The sequence below is a fragment of the Heterodontus francisci genome, unplaced genomic scaffold (genome assembly GCF_036365525.1).
Source record: "Heterodontus francisci isolate sHetFra1 unplaced genomic scaffold, sHetFra1.hap1 HAP1_SCAFFOLD_310, whole genome shotgun sequence".
Taxonomy (NCBI): Eukaryota; Metazoa; Chordata; class Chondrichthyes; order Heterodontiformes; family Heterodontidae; genus Heterodontus; species Heterodontus francisci.
Window position 1 is genome coordinate 1,835,557 of NW_027142032.1, and position 15,413 is coordinate 1,850,969.

Genomic DNA, 15,413 nt, shown 5'->3' on the forward strand with positions numbered 1-15,413 from the left:
CTGGAATGGATGAAACGGATCACAACATTTGGACAAGGTAGATCACAATAACCTGCTTGATATAATTGACTTTATGAGGATAGTCGTGTCGGTTCGGGCGCCAAAAGAAAATTAAGGACTCGAGCTCGGTTTGGGTTCGGGTTGGATGTGGTCCAGTCAGGCCCTGGTCGGGTTTCAATTTAACACCTGCGAACATCCAGTCTGTGGTAGTGAAGACATGGGCATGCAGTGTCCCATGGCAAGCTCACCGAGCACAACTTCAACACTGGCATCCACCTGACTAGGTGAGCAATGCCCAGATATTGCTATCCAAAAACAGCAGGACCAATCCAATCCAGCTAATTATTGCTCCATCAGTCTACTCTCATTCATCACCAAAGTGATAGAAGCTGCAGTCTACACAGCGACCACGCACCACTTAAACAGCAATAGCATGCTTTCTGATGCTCAGTTTAGGTTCCACCAGAGCCACTCGAATCCTGACCTCATTGCATCCATACGGTGATATTCCAACCTACCACCATGAAGCAGCAAAATGACAGAAAACAGTGAGCAGAGCGACAGTGTTATAAAATCAGAAAATGATGGAAATTTTCAGCAGGTCAGGCAGCCTGTGTGGTGTAAGAAACAGAGAGAGAGAGAGAGAGAGAGAGAGAGAGAGCACAGTGGGAGTGGAGCTTTACAAAGAGTGCCAAATGCACAGTTGGAGAACAGAGAGAGAGAGAGAAAGAGAGCACGGCAGGATCGGAGCAGGGGAACCATCGGAATGTAATGATGGAGTGACATTACAGTCGGCAGAGAGAACAAAAAACTGAAAGCCGCCGGGGTGAGTATGCAGGTAAGCTTTTAATTTATTTGAATCTCAATCAGGAAATATAAGATAAGACTTGATCGATTCAGTATTATATAAGCTAAAAACTAAAGCTGATTTTATAATAGTTACAATAAAGAGTGGGAGAGATACCAGCAGGGAGTGAATTCGCTCAAATTCGGACAGATTAATACACAAACTGTATTAAGTATTATTCGGGTTTGTCAGTATTTATAAGGTTTACTTATAGTCGTAAGGTTTATTAGAATTGGCAAGCATAATGAGAGTTTTCAAGGTCTATTACCAGTCGGAAGGTCTACATGTCTGTGTAATCAAGAAAAGTATAACATTAGAATAAGTAAGTAGCCGGTGAGTATTTTGAACAAATGAGTAGCTGGTGAGTATTTATTTGAGCGGGGTTTATTTTACCTAGTGACCTGTACTGATTTTTAGCAGATTTTATCAGAACTAGTAAGGTTTTATTAGTAACTCTGAGGTCAGGTAGGATTAGTTAGGGTTCTTTTTTAGCGGTAACAAAGGGTCACCTGTTAAGCAAAGGAATAGAAGGGGTGCTTCAACCTCGAGAGTGCACCTCCTGTGCTATGTGGGAGCTCCAAGATACTTCCCGTAACTTGGAGAATCATTTGTGCAGGAAGTGTTGTCAATTGTGGGAGCTTGAACTCTGGGTTTTGGAACTTGAGCGGCAGCTTCCGACACTGCGGTACATTAATGAGGAGGAGAGCTATGTGGATAGCATGTTTATAGTAGTAGTCATCCCACAGCTAAATAGTATGCAGGGAGAGAGGGAATGGGAGACGAGCAGTTAGTGCAGGAGACTCTCGAGTGCATCTCACTCTCCAACATGTATTCAGTTCTGAATATTGAGGAAAGTGGTACTTCACCTGGGGAGTTAAGTCAGAGCCAAGTCTATTGCATCACGGGTGGCCCAGCTGCACAGGGGAGTACATTGAAGACTGGAAGAGCTATAGTGAAGGGTGATTAACTGGTCAGGGGAACAAAAAGGCGTTTCTGAGACCACAAGCGGGAATCCAGGATGATGTGTTGCCTCCCTGGTGCCAGGGTCAAGATGTCATTGAGTGGCTGCAGAGCATCCTGAAGGGGGATGGTGAACAGCCAGCAGCCGTGGTCCACATCGGAACCATCGGCACATGTAGAAAGAGGGATGTGGCGTTGCTGTCAGTATTTAGGGAGATCGGTAAGAAGTTAGCAAGCAGGGCCTCAAAAGCAGCAATCTCTGGATTAATTCCAGTGCCACGCGCAAATGAGTATAGCAATCGAAGGATAAGACAGATGAATGCTTGGCTGGAAGGATGGTGCAGGATGGAGGGTCTTAGATTCCTGGGACACTGGGAACAGTTCTGGCGGCGATGGGACCTGTACAGGCAAACGGGTTGCACCTGAGTAGATCCGGTACTACTTCCTTGCTGGACGTTTTGCTAGTGCTGTTGGGGACGGATTAAACTAGTTTGGCAGGGGGATGGGGACCTGAGGGGAGACTCAGTTGCGACAAAATTAGAAAAGAAAATGGAAGGCAGAATATTAATGGCTGTGTCTGGAAGACAGAGGAAACAGATGTTAGAAATAAAGAGTTTGCCAATGTTCAAGTCTATCCATTTCAATGCAAGGAATAGAGCAAATAAGGCAGATGAGCTGAGGGCACAGATAGACACGTGGTAGTATGATATCATAGCAAATACAGGGACATGGCTGAAGCAGGGACAAAAATTGCAGCTCAACATTTCTGGTTACAGGGTTTTCAGACGCGATAAGGAGGGGGTTAAGAAAGGAGGGGGATGGCAATTTTGGGAAAGGAAGCGAGTACAGCTGTGAGTAGGGATGATATGTTGGAAGGCTCATCGAATGAGGCAATATGGATTGATCTACGGAACAGAAAACGGGCAATCACACTGCTGTGAGTGTACTATAGACCCCCAAACAGTCAGAGGGGGATAGAAGAGCAGATTTCCAGGCAAGTCTCTGAGAAGTGCAAGAACAATAGGGCAGTAATAGTGGGGGATTTTGAAAAACCCAATATTAACTGGAAAAGTTTTAGTGTGAAAGGACTTGAGGGAGCAGAAGTCTTGATGTGCATTCAGGAGAACTTTTTTGCCTAGTCTGTAGCATGTCCAACAAGAGAGGGTAATGTTTTAGACTTAGTTTTAGGAAATGATGCTGGGCAGGTGGAAGGAGCGGCAGTGGGAGAGCATTTTGGTGATCGTGATCATAATTCAGTCAGTTTGAGCATAATTATGGAAAAAGGACAGATATAGAACAGGACTTAGAGTTCCCAATTGGGGCAAAGCCAATTTTACTAAACTGAGGAGTTATTTGCGAAAGTGGACTGGAAACAGCTAATTGAAGATAAATCGATGTCAGAATAGTGGGAGGCATTGAAAGGGGAGGTTAAAGGGGTTCAGAGTAAACGTTCCCACGAAGACAAAAGGTGAGATGGACAAATCTAGAGCCCCATATATGTCAAGGAGCCGACAGGTTAAGATAAGGTAGAAAAGGAAAGCTTCTCTCTGGCACCGAGAGCTCAATACTGCAGAAAGCTGAGAAGAGTATTGAAAATGTAGGGGTGATATCAAAAAGGAATTTAGGAAAGAAATGAAAGGGCATGAAAGAATATTGGTAAGCGAAATCAAGGTGAACCCAAAGATGTTTTAGGAATACATTAAGAGTAACATGTATGCAAGCAGAGAGTAGGGCCCATAAAAGACCAAAAGGTACCCTATGTAGAGGGCAGAATATGTTGGTTTTGTTCTTCATGAACACTCTTCGTCCGTCTTCACAAAACAGGGGGATGATGCAGATATTGCAGTTAAGGAGGAAGAATTTGAAGTATTCGATGTGATAAACATAGGGAGAGAGGAGAACTAATGGGACGAGAATCTTTGAAAGTTGATAGCTTACCAGGGCCAGATGAAATGTACCCGAGGCTGTTAAAAGAAGTAAGAGAGGAAATAGCAGAAGGCCTGACCATCATTTTCCAGTGCTCACTGTATAAAGGTGTGGTGCTGGAGGATTGGTGAACTGCTAACATTGTACCACTGTTTAAAAAGGGATGAAGGCCAGACCGAATAATTGCAAGCAAGTCAGTCTATACTCAGTAGTGGGAAAAGTATTGGAATATATTCTGAGAGACAGCATAAACTGTCACTTAGAAAGGCATAGGCTAATTAAGGATAGTCAGCATGGATTCATTAAGGGAAGATCTTGTCTGACCAAGTTGACTGAATTTTTTGAAGAAATAACAAGAAAGATAGATGAGGGTAGATGAGTTGATGTGGTCTAAGAGGAGTTTAGCAAGGCTTTTGAAAAGGTCTTACATGACAGACTGGTTAGAAAATTAAAATCTCATGGCATCCAGGGAAATGCAGCAATGTGGATACAAAAGTTTCTCAGTGGCAGGACACAAAGGGTAATTGTTGAAGGGCGTTGTAGCGACTGGAGGGCTGATTCCAGTAGCCTTCTGCAGGGCTTAGTACGAGGTCCCCTGCTTTTTATGGTACATATTAACGTTTTGGACGGAAATGTCAGGGGCATGATCAAGAAGTTTGCAGACAACTCAAAGCTTGGCCTTGCCGTAGATAGCGTGGAATATAGTTGTAGGCTGAAGGAAGATATTAGTGATATGGTAAGATGGGTAGAAAAGTGGCAAATGGATTTCAAATTAGAGAATTGTGAGATGATGCATTTGGGGATGTCAACAAGACAAACGAATGCACGATGAAAGGGAAAATACTGAGAAGTATGGAGGAAGTGAAGGACCTTGGAGTGAATGTCCACAGATCGCTGAAGGTAGCAGGACAGGTAGATAAGGTAGACAGTAGCGTAGTGGTATTATCACTGGACCAGAGACCCAGGGTATTCCCCTGGGGACATGGGTTCGAATTCCACCACAGCAGAAGGTGGAATTAGAATTTAATTAAATAATCTGAATATAAAACTAGTTTATTGATGGCCATGAAACCATTGCCGATTGTTGCCAAAACCCATCTGATTCACTAATGTCCTTTAGGGAAGGAAATCTGCTGTCCTTACCTGGTCTGGCCTACATGTGACTCCAGACCAACAGCAATGTGGTTAACTCTTACATGCCCCCTGAAATGGCCGAGCAAGCCACTCAGTTGTACCTAACCGCTACAAAATCTATAAAAAGGAATGAAACTGGACAGACCACCCGGCATCGACGTCGGCACCGGAAACGACAACGGCAAACCCGGCCCTGTAGACCCTGCAATGTCCTCCTAACGAACATCTGGGGGCTTGTGCCAAAGTTACGAGAGCTGTCCCACAGACTAGTCAAGCAACAGCCTGATATAGTCATACTCACGGAATCATACCTTACAGACAATGTCCCAGACACTGCCATCACCATCCCCGGGTACGTCCTGTCCCACCAGCAGGGCAGACCCAGCAGAAGTTGTGGCACACTGGTATACAGTAGGGGGAGCGCTGCCCTGGGAGACCTCAACATCGACTCCAGACCCCATGAAGTCTCATGGCATCAGGTCAAAAATGGGCAAGGTAACCACCTACTGATTACCATCTACTGCCCGCCCTCAGCTGATAACTCAGTACTCCTCCATGTTGAACACCACTTGGAGGAAGCACTGAGCGTGGCAAGGGCACAAAATGCACGCTGGGTGGGGAAATGCAATGTCCATCACCAAGAGTGGCTCGGTTGAACCACTATTGACCGAGCTGGCCTGAAGGACGTGGCAGCTAGACTGGGTCTGCTGCAGGTGGTGGGGGAACCAACACGAGAGAAGAACATACTTGACCTCGTCCTCACCAATCTGCCTGCCGCAGATGCATCTGTCCATGACAGTATTGGTAGGAGTGACCACCACACAGTCCTTGCGGAGACGATGTCCCGCCTTCACATTGAGGATACCGTCCATCGTGTTGTGTGGCACTATCACCGTGCTAAATGGGATAGATTTCGAACTGATCTAGCAATGCAAAACTGGGCATCCATGAGGCGCTGTGGGCCATCAGCAGCAGCAGAATTGTACGCAACCACAATCTGTCACCTCATGGCCCTGCATATCCCCCACTCTACCATTACCATCAAGCAAGGAGACGGACCATCGTTCAATGAAGAGTGCAGGAGGGCATGCCAGGAGCAGCACCAGGCATACCTCAAAATGAGGTGTCACCCTGGTGAAGCTACAACCCAGGACTACTTGCATGCCAAACTGCATAAGCAACATGCGATAGACAGAGCAAAGCGATTCCATAACCAACGAATCAGATCTCAGCTCTGCAGTGCTGCCACATCCAGATGAAAATGGTGGTGGACATTTAAACAACTAACTGGAGGAGGTGGCTCCACAAATATCCCCATCCTCAATGATGGGCGAGCCCAGCAAATTAGTGCAAAAGATAAGGCTGAAGCATGTGCAAAAACCTTCAGCCAGAAGTGCCGAGTTGATGATCCACCTCGGCCTCCTCCTGAAGTCCCAAGCATCACAGATGCCAGACTCAGCCAATTCGATTCACTCCACGTGATATTAAGAAACAACTGAAGGCATTGGATACAGCAAAGGCTATGGGCCCTGACAATATTCCAGCAATAGTACTGAAGAGCTGTGCTCCAGAACTTGCCTCGCCCCGAGCCAAGTTATTCCAGTGCAGCTACAACACTGGCATCTACCCTGCAATGTGGAAAATTGCCCAGGTATGTCATGCACACAAAAAGCAGGACAAATCCAACCCGGCCAACTACCGCCCCATTTGACTACTCTCAATCATCAGAAAAGTGATGGAAGGTGTCATCAACAGTGCCATCAAGCGGCACTTGCTTAACAACAACCTGCTCAGTGACGCTTAGTTCGGGTTCCGTCAGGGCCACTCAGCTCTTGACCTCATTACAGCCTTGGTTCAAACATGGACAAAAGAGCTGAACTCAAGAGGTGAGGTGGGAGTGACTGCACTTGACATCAAGGCAGCATTTGGCCAAGTATGGCATCAAGGAGCCCTTGCAAAACTGAGGTCAATGGGAATCAGTGGGAAAACCCTACGCTGGCTGGAGTCATACCGAGCACAAAGGAAGATGGTTGCGGTTGTTGGAGGTCACTCATCTGAGCTCCAGGACATCACTGCAGTAGTTCCTCAGGGTAGTGTCCTAGGCCCAAACATCTTCAGCTGCTTCATCAATGACCTTCCTTCAATCATAAGGTCAGAAGTGGGGATGTTCGCTGATGATTGCACAATGTTCAGCACCATTCGCGACTCCTCAGATACTGAAGCAGTCTGTGTAGAACTGCAGCAAGAACTGGACAATATCCAGGCTTGGGCTGATAATTGGCAAGTAACATTCGCGCCACACAAGTGCCAGGCAATGACCATCTCCAACAAGAGAGAATCTAATCATCTCCCCTTGACATTCAACGGCATTACCATCGGTGAATCCCCCACTATCAACATCCGAGGGGCTACCATTGACCAGAAACTGAACTGGAGTAGCCTTATAAATACCGTGGCTACAAGAGCAGGTCGGAGGCTAGGAATCCTGAGACGAGTAACTCACCTCCTGACTCCCCAAAGCATGTCCACCATCAACAAGGCACAGGTCAGGAGTGTGATGGAATACTCTCCACTTGCCTGGATGGGAGCAGCTCCAAAAACATTCAAGAAGCTCGACACCATCCAGGGCAAAGCAACCCGCTTGAATGTCACCCCATCTACAAACATTCACTCCCTCCACCACCGACGCACAGTGGCAGCAGTGCGTACCATCTACAAGACGCACTGCAGCAATGCACCAAGGCTCCTTAGACAGCACCTTCCAAACCCGCGGCCTCTACCAGCTAGAAGGACAAGGGCAGCACAGACATGGGAACACCACCACCTGCAGGTTCCCCTCCAAGTCACACACCATCCTAACTTGGAACTATTTCGCCGTTCCTTCACTGTCGCTGGGTCGAAATCCTGGAACTCCCTTCATAACAGCATTGTGGGTGTACCTACCCCACATGGATTGCAGCGGTTCAAGAAGGCAGCTCACCACCACCTTCTCAAGGGCAATTAGGGATGTTCAATAAATGCTGGCCTGGCCAGCGACGCCCACATCCCATGAAAGAATAAAAAAGAAGGCATATGGAATCCTTTCCTTTATTAGCTGAGGTATAGAATGTAAGAGCAGGGAGGTTCTGCTGGAACTGTATAACTCATTAATTATGTCACAACTTGAGTACTGTGTGCAGTTCCAGACACCTCATTACAGAAAGGATGGAATTGCACAGCAGAGAGTACAAAGGGAATATAGGAGGATGTTGCCAGCACTGGAAAAATGCAGCGATGAGGAAATATTGGATAGGCTGGGTTTGTTTTACTTGGAACAGATCTGATTGAAATGTACACAGTTTTGAGGGCCTGGATAGAATGGAGGTAAAGGTTCCATTCGCTGCAGCAGAGAGTTCATTGACTCAGGGGAATAGATTTAAAGTAAAAGCAAAATACTGCGGATTCTGGAAATCTGACAGACCGTAGGAATTAATGCCACAGGGGTGCCAATTCGGATGAATGAGAGAGACGAGTTGACAGACCGTATGAACGAAAGAAAGGGGCTGACAGAGCGTATGAATGAAAGAGACGGGGTACCAGACCGTATGAAAGAAAGAGACGGGGTACCAGACCGTATGAATGAAAGAGACCGGTTGACAGACCGTCTGAATGAAAGAAAGGGGCTGAGGGAGCGTATGACAAAAGAGAGGTAGTGCCAGACCCTATGAACCTAACAGAAGGCGTTCCAGACCATATGAACGAAAGTGAGGGGGTGACGCACCGTATGAACGGAAGAGATGGGGTGCCAGTCCATATGAACGAATGAGACGCGATACCAGACCGTATGAATGTAAGGGAAGGGGTGCCAGACCGTATAAACGAAAGAGAGGGGCTGACAGAGCGTAGGAACGAAAGAGAGGGGCTGCCAGACCCTATGAACCTAACAGAAGGCGTTCCAGACCATATGAACGAAAGTGAGGGGGTGACACACCGTATGAACGAAAGAGACTGGGTGCCAGAGCGTATGAACGAAAGAGAGAGGGTGCCAGACCCTATGAACTAAACAGAAGGCGTTCCAGACCATATGAACGAAAGAGACATTGTGAAAAACCATATGACTGAAAAATACGGGGTGACAGACCCTATGAACGAAAGAGAGGGGCTGTCAGACCGTAGGAATGAAGGAGACGGGGAGCCAGACCATATGAACGAAAGTGACTGGATGCCAAATCATATGAATGAAAGAGACGAGTTGAAAGACCGTAAAATGAAACAGGGGATGTAACAGACCGAATGAACCAAAGAGACTGGGGTGAGACTGTATGAACGAAGTGGAGGAGGTGACAGACTGCATGAAAGAAAGAGAGGGGCTTACAGACCCTATAAATGAAAGAGATGGGGTGCCAGATCCTATGAACGAAAGAGAGGAGCTGACAGAGTGTATGAACGAAAGAGACGTGTTGACAGTCCGTATGAACGAAAGAAAGGGGCTGACAGAGCGTATGAACGAAGGAGACGGGGTGCCAGACCGCATGAACGAACGAGACAGGGTGCCAGACCGTATGAAAGAAAGAGACGGGTGCCAGACCGCATGAATGAAAGAGACGAGGTGACCGAGCATATGAACGAAAGAGACGGGGTACCAGACCGGGTGAATGAAAGAGACGGTGTGCCAGAGAGTATGAACGAAAGAGAGGGGGTGACAGAGCAAATGAACGAAAGAGAAAGGGTGCCAGACGCTATGAACGAAAGAGACCGGGTACCAGACCCTATAGGTAGGCTATTGCAGAAAATACGGAAGTATGGGGTTGAAGGTGATTTAGAGCTTTGGATCAGAAATTGGCTAGCTGAAAGAAGACAGAGGGTGGTGGTTGATGGCAAATGTTCATCCTGGAGTTTAGTTACTAGTGGTGTACCGCAAGGATCTGTTTTGGGGCCATTGCTGTTTGTCATTTTTATAAATGACCTGGAAGAGGGTGTAGAAGGGTGGGTTAGTAAATTTGCAGATGACACTAAGGTCGGTGGAGTTGTGGATAGTGCCGAAGGATGTTGTAGGGTACAGAGAGACATAGATAGGCTGCAGAGCTGGGCTGAGAGATGGCAAATGGAGTTTAATGCGGAAAAGTGTGAGGTGATTCACTTTGGAAGGAGTAACAGGAATGCAGAGTACTGGGCTAATGGGAAGATTCTTGTTAGTGTAGATGAGCAGAGAGATCTTGGTGTCCAGGTGCATAAATCCCTGAAGGTTGCTAACCAGGTTAATAGGGCTGTCAAGAAGGCATATGGTGTGTTAGCTTTTATTAGTAGGGGGGTCGAGTTTCGGAGCCACGAGGTCATGATGCAGCTGTACAAGACTCTGGTGAGACTGCACCTGGAGTATTGCGTGCAGTTCTGGTCACCGCATTATCGAAAGGATGTGGAAGCTATGGAAAGGGTGCAGAGGAGATTTACTAGGATGTTGCCTGGTATGGAGGGAAGGTCTTACGAGGAAAGGCTGAGGGACTTGAGGTTGTTTTCGTTGGAGTGAAGGAGGAGGAGAGGTGACTTAATAGAGACATATAAGATAATCAGAGGGTTAGATAGGGTGGATAGTGAGCGTCTTTTTCCTCGGATGGTGATGGCAAACACGAGGGGACATAGCTTCAAGTTGAGGGGTGATAGATATAGGACAGATGTGAGAGGTAGTTTCTTTACTCAGAGAGTAGTAAGGGCGTGGAATGCCCTGCCTGCAGCAGTAGTAGATTCGCCAACTTTAAGGGCATTTAAGTGGACATTGGATAGACACATGGATGAAAATGGAATAGTGTAGGTCAGATGGTTTCACAGCTCGGCGCCACATCGAGGGCCGAAGGGCCTGTACTGCGCTGTAATATTCTAATTCTAATTCTAATAAATGAAAGAGATGGGGTGCCAGACCGTATGAAAGAAAGTGACTGGGTGCCAAACCGTATGAATGAAAGAGACGGGGTGCTAGACCATATGAATGAATGAGACGGGGTACCAGACTGGGTGAATAAAAGAGGCGGGTTGCCAGAGCATATGAACGAAAGAGAGGGGCTGATAGACTCTATGAATGAAAGAGACGGGGTGACACACCGTATGAACAAATGAAACGGGGTGGCAGACCGTATGAATGAAATAAAGGGGTTGGCAGAGCGTATGAATGAAAGACACTGGGTGTCAGTCCATATGAACTAATGAGTTGGGGTACCAGACAGTGTGAATGAAAGAGACGGGGTGCCAGAGCGTATGAACGAAAGAGAGGGGCTGACAGAGCGTATGAACGAAATAGAGGGGGTGCCAGACCCTATCTACTAAACACAAGGCGTTCCAGACCATATGACTGAAAGATGCAGGGTGACAGACCCTATGAACGAAGGAGAGGGGCTGTCAGACTGGAGGAGTGAAGGACACGGGGTGCCAGACCGTATGAACGAAAGTGACTGGATGCTAAATCGTATGAATGAAAGAGACAGATTGACAGACCGTAAGAACGAAACAGAGGATGTAACAGACCGAATGAACGAAAGAGGCGGGGGTGACAGACTGTATGAACGAAATAGAGGAGGTGACAGATTGTATGAAAGAAAGAGAGGGGCTTCCAGACCATATGAATGAAAGAGATGGGATGCCAAATCATATGAACGAAAGAGACGGGGTGCCAGACCCTATGAACTAAACAGAAGGCTTTCCAGACCATATGAACGAAAGAGACGGGGTGACAGACCGGATGAACGGAAGAAATGGGCTGTTAGACCGTCGGAGTGAAGGACACGGGGTACTGGACCGTATGAACGAAAGTGACTGGGTGCCAAAACTTATGAACGAAAGAAATGGGGTGACTGACCGTATGAATGAAAGAGACGGAATGACAAACAGTATGAACGAAAGAAATAGGGTGACAGATCGTAAGAATGAAAGTGACTGGGTGCCAAACCGTATGAATGAAAGAGACGGGGTGCCAGACCATATGAATGGAACAGAGGGGGGACAGACCGTATGAACGAAAGAGACGGGGTGCCAGTTCATATGAACGAATGAGTTGGGGTACCAGACAGTGTGAATGAAAGAGACGGGGTGCCGGAGCGTATGAACGAAATAGAGGGGCTGACAGAGCGTATGAACGAAAGAGAATGGGTGCCAGACCCCATGTACTAAACACAAGGCATTCTAGACCATATGACTGAAAGATAGGAGGTGACAGACCCTATGAACGAAAGAGAGGGGCTGCCAGACCGTAGGAGTGAAGGACACGGGGTGCCAGACTGTATGAACGAAAGTGACTGGATGTGAAATCGTATGAATGAAAGAGATGGGTTGACAGAACGTAAGAGCTAAATAGAGGATGTAACAGACTGAATGAACGAAAGAGACGGGGGTGACAGACTGTATGAACGAAATAGAGGAGGTGACAGACGGTATGAAAGAAAGAGAGGGGATTACAGTCCGCATGAATGAAAGAGACGGGGTGCCAGATCATATGATCGAAAGAGACGGGGTACCAGACCCTATGAATGAAAGAAAGGGGCTGACAGAGAGTATGAGCGAAAGAGACATGTTGCCAGACCGTATGAACGAAGGAGACGGGGTTCCAGACCGCATGAACGAAAGTGACAGGGTGCCAGACCATGTGAAAGAAAGAGACGGGGTGCCAGACCGTTGAATGAAAGATACGAGGTGACAGAGCATATGAAAGAAAGAGAAGGGGTGCCAGACCGTATGAACGAAAGTGACTGGATGCTAAATCGTATGAATAAAAGAGACGGGTTGACAGACTGTAAGAACGCAACAGAGGATGTAACAGACTGAATGAACGAAGGAGACAAGGTGACAGAGCATATAAAGCAAAGGGAGGTGGTGACAGAGCGTATGAACGAAAGAGACGGGGAACCAGACCCTATGAAAGAAAGAGACGGGTTGACAGACTGTATGAACGAAAGAAAGGGGCTGACAGACCGTATGAATGAAAGAGACGGGGTACCAGACCCTGTGAACGAAAGAGACAGGTTAACAGTCCGTATGAACGAAAGAAAGGGGATGACTGAGCGTATGAACGAAAGTGACATTTTGCCAGACCGTATGAACGAAAGTGACGGGGTGCCAGAACGCGTGAACAAAAGAGACAGGGTGCCAGACCGTATGAAAGAAAGAGACGGGGTTCCAGTCCTCATGAATGAAAGAGACGAGGTGACAGAACATATGAAGGAAAGAGAGGTGGTGACAGAGCGTATGAAAGAAAGAGACCGGGTACCAGAACCTATAAATGAAAGAGATGGGGTGCCAGACCGTATGAAAGAAAGAGAGGTGGTGACAGAGCGTATGAAAGAAAGAGACCGGGTACCAGACCCTATAAATGAAAGAGATGGGGTGCCAGACCGCATGAACGAAAGTGACGGGGTGCCAGACCGCATGAAAGAAAGAGACGGGGTGCCAGACCGTATGAAAGAAAGAGAGGAGCTGACAGAGCGTATGAAAGAAAGGGACGGGTTGACAGACCGTATGAACGAAAGAAAGGGGCTGACGGAGCGTATGAACGAACGAGACAGGTTGCCAGACCGTATGAATGAAAGAGACGGGGTGACAGAGCATATGAACGAAAGAGAGGTAGTGACCAAACGTATGAACGAAAGAGAAGGCGTGCCAGACCATATGAATGAAAGAGACAGGTTGACAGACCATATGAGTGAAGGATACATGGTTACAGACCCTATGAACGAAGGAGAGGGGTGACAGACCGTAGGAATGAATGACACGGTGGTGCCGCACCATATGACCGAAAGCGACTTGGTGCCAAATCGTATGAATGAAAGAGATGGGTTGACAGACCGTAAGAATGAAACAGAGGAGCTAACAGACCTCTTGAACGAAAGAGACGGGGTGCCAAACTATATGAACGAAATTGTGGAGGTGACAGACAGTATGCACAAAAGAGAGGGGGGGGGGGGGTGACAGACCGTATGAATGAAAGAGACGGGGTGCCAGACCATATGAACGAAATAAAGGGGTTGACAGAGCGTATGAATGAAAGAGACGGGGTACCAGACCATATGACAGAAACAGACGGGGAACCAGACCATATGAATGAAAAAGACAGGTTGACAGACCGTCTGAATGAAATAAAGGGGCTGGCGGAGCGTATGACGAAAGAGAAGTGGTGACCAAGCGGATGAACGAAAGAGACAGGTTGACCGACCATATGAGTGACAGCCCCTATGAACGAAAGAGTGGGGTGACAGACTGCAGGAATGAATGACACGGGCGTGCCACACGGTATGAACGAAAGTGACTGGGTGCCAAATCGTATGAATGAAAGAGATGGATTGACAGACAATAAGAATGAAAGAGACGGAGTGACAGACAGTGTGCACGAAAGTGATAGGTTGACGGACCGTAAGAACGAAAGTGACTGGATGCCAAACCGTATGAACGGAAGAGAGGGGGTGACAGACCGTATGAACGAATGAGACGGGGTACCAGACCGTGTGAATGAACGAGATGGGGTGACAGAGCGTATGATCGAAAGAGAGGTGATGACAGACCATATGAACGAAACAGACGGGGTGCCAAATGGTATGAATGAAAGAGACGGGATGACAGAGTGCATGAACGAAACAGAGGAGGTAACAGACCGTTTGACCGAAAGAGAGGGGGGTGACAGAACCTATGATCGAAAGGGTGGGGCTGACAGACCGTATGACCGAACGATGCGGGGTGACAGAGCATATGAACGAAATAAACGCAGTGACAGACCTTCTGAACTAAAGAGATGCGTTGACAGAGCGTATGAACGAAGGAGAGAGGGTGCCAAATCCTATGAACGAACGAGACGGGGTGCCAGACCGTCTGGACGATAGAGAGGAGCTGACAGAGCGTATGACGAAAGAGAGGTGGTGACAGTTCCATATAAATGAAAGAGAGGGGGTGCCAGACCCTATGAACGAAGCAGAAGGCGTTCCAGACCATATGAACGAAAGAGGCGGGGTGACAGACTCTATGAACGAGAGTGACTGGGTGCCAAATCGTATGAATGAAAGAGACGGGTTGACAGACCGTAGGGACGAAACAGAGGAGGCAACAGGTGGCATGAACGAACTAGACGGGGTGACAGACTGTATGAATGAAAGCGATGGGGTAACAGACCGCATGAATGAAGGAGAATGGGTGACAGACCCGATGAACGAAAGAGAGGGTCTGATAGAACGTATGAATAAAGGAGACGGGGTGACAAACTATATGAACGGAAGTGAATTTTCTCCAAACTGTGTGAACGGAAGAGATGGGGGGACAGACCAAATGAATGAAAGAGACGGTTGCCAGACTGTATGAACGAAAGAGACGTGTTACCAGACTGAATCAATGAAAGAGACGGAGTGAAAGACCGTATGAACGAAAGAGTGGGGGCTGACAGTTCGTATGAATGAAGGAGAGGGCGTCCCACATCCTATGAATGAAAGGGACGGGGTGACAGACCGTATGAACGAAAGAGAGGGGCTGACAGAACGTATGAACGAAAGAGAGGGGCTGACAGAACGTATGAACGAAAGTAACTGGGTGCCAAACGGTATGA